We start from the raw sequence: 2,500 nt of genomic DNA on the forward strand, positions 1-2,500 counted from the left end.
ATATATATATATATATATATATATATATGCATATATATATATATATATATATATATATATATATATATATATATATATACATATATATATATATATATATATATATATATATATATATATATATATATATATATATGCATATATATATATATATATATATATATATATAAATATATATAAATATAAATATATATACATATATATATGTGTGTCTGTGTGTGTGTGTGTGTGTGTGTGTCTGTGTGTGTGTGTGTGTGTGTGTGTGTGTGTGTGTGTGTGTGTGTGTGTGTGTGTGTGTGTGTGTGTGTGTGTGTGTGTGTGTGTGTGTGTGTGTGTGTGTGTGTGTGTGTGTGTGTGTGTGTGTGTGTATGTGTGTGAGTGTGTGTGTATGTGCGTGCGTAAATAAGGAAGACAAGGACTCGGAAGAGAGTTGGGATCTCACTGTGGTATTTTCTCTTAGGAAGTCACAATGTAAACAAATCATTTAAATGGAATAAGAAATCTTCTTAAACCGTGACACACAATGGCAGTATCAGATACGGCATAAAAAAATATATTTACATATATACATACATGCATGCATGTATACATACGTATACTTGAATATATATATATATAATTGTATATAACTGTACCCACACACACATTTATGTGTGTGCGTGTATAGTTTTGTGAGCACACGCATCTCTCTCCGGTTCGCTCGTTTGTCTATTTCGCGTCAGACAGACAACGACAACCTCGACGAGCATTACTCACCAGACTGGAGTCCCGAGTCCTTCCCGCCCGCGCTGCACTCCTCGCTGACAGCCGAGCGGGCGGCCTCGTGACAACGAGCACTCACTCGCGACGAATACTTACTGTAATGGCCTGCATGGTCGCTTTTTCCTTTTTTTTCCCGGCCGGGTCCATTCCGAGGCCATCAGCCTGAGTTCCCGGCGCGGCCCCACTTGATGAGATCGCAATGACGAGGGCCAATTTTGTCTGCCTTGCAGTGTGTTGCAAGCTCCTTCTGGCTCCGACAGGAACTCAGTGCGAGTCATTTTAGGGGAGAGGCGAAGGGCTTGGCTTAAATGGAGGCCATTCTTTCGGGCGGGACGGCCTTGCTACTCGCAGGGGTATGGCGTGAGTGAGGGCTTGGGAGACAGAGAGAGGGAGAGGGGGAGGGATAGGGAGAGGGATGGAGGAATGGTGGGATGGAGGGAGAGAGAGAAAGAGAGAGAGAGGGGGAGGGAGGGAGGGAGGGAGGGAGGGAGAGAGAGAGAGAGAGAGAGAGAGAGAGAGAGAGAGAGAGAGAGAGAGAGAGAGAGAGAGAGAGAGAGAGAAGAGAGAGAGAGAGAGAGAGAGAGAGGGAGGGAGAGAGGGAGAGAGGGGGAGGGAGAGGGAGAGGGAGAGGGAGAGGGAGAGGGAGAGGGAGAGGGAGAGGGAGAGGGGAGGGAGAGGTACAGGGAGAAAGAGAGGGTAAGGGAGAGGGATGGAGGGATGGAGGAATGGAGGTAGAGAGAGAGAGAGAGAGGGGGGGAGGGAGGGAAGGTGGGAGGGAGGGAGGGAGAGAGAGAGAGAGAGAAAGGGAGAGAGGGAGAGAGGGGAAGGGGAAGGGAGAGGGAGAGGGAGAGGGAGAGGGAGAGGGAGAGGGAGAGGGAGAGGGAGAGGGAGGGGGATGGGAGGAATGGAGGAGAGAGAGAGAGAGAGAGAGGGGGGAGAGGGGAGGGAAGGTGGGAGGGAGGGAGGGAGAGAGAGAGAGAGAGAGAGAGGGAGAGAGGGAGAGAGGGGAAAGGGAGAGGAGAGGGAGGAGGGATAGGGAGAGGGAGAGGGAGAGGGAGAGGGAGAGGGAGAGGGAGAGGGAAAGGGGAGAGGGAGGGAAGGATGGGAGGAATGGAGGGAGAGAGAGAGAGAGAGAGGGGGGAGGGAGGGAAGGTGGGAGTGGGAGGAGGGAGAGAGAGAGAGAGAGAAAGGGAGAGAGGGAGAGAGGGGAAGGGGAAGGGAGAGGGAGGTGAGGGAGAGGTGAGAGGGAGAGGGAGAGGGAGAGGGAGAGGGATGGAGGAATGGAGGGAGAGAGAGAGAGAGAGAGGGGGAGAGGGGAGGGAAGGTGGGAGGGAGGGAGTGGAGAGAGAGAGAGAGAGAGAGAGAGAGGGAGAGAGGGAGAGAGGGGAAGGGAGATGGAGAGGGAGAGGGATAGGGAGAGGGAGAGGGAGAGGGGAGAGGAGAGAGGGAGAGGGAGAGGGAGAGGGGAGAGGAGAGAGGGAGAGGGGAAGGATGAGGGAGAAGGAGGGAAGGAGGAAGGGACAGGGAGGGAGGGGTAAGGAGGGAGAGAGAGAGAGAGAGAGAGAGAGAGAGAGAGAGAGAGAGAGAGAGAGAGAGAGAGAGAGAGAGAGAGAGAGAGAGAGAGAGAGAGAGAGAGAGAGAGAGAGAGATTGGTATATATATATATATATATATATATATATATATATATATATATATATATATATATATATATATATATATATATATATATATATAT

Source organism: Penaeus vannamei, chromosome 33 (assembly GCF_042767895.1).
Source record: "Penaeus vannamei isolate JL-2024 chromosome 33, ASM4276789v1, whole genome shotgun sequence".
Taxonomy (NCBI): Eukaryota; Metazoa; Arthropoda; class Malacostraca; order Decapoda; family Penaeidae; genus Penaeus; species Penaeus vannamei.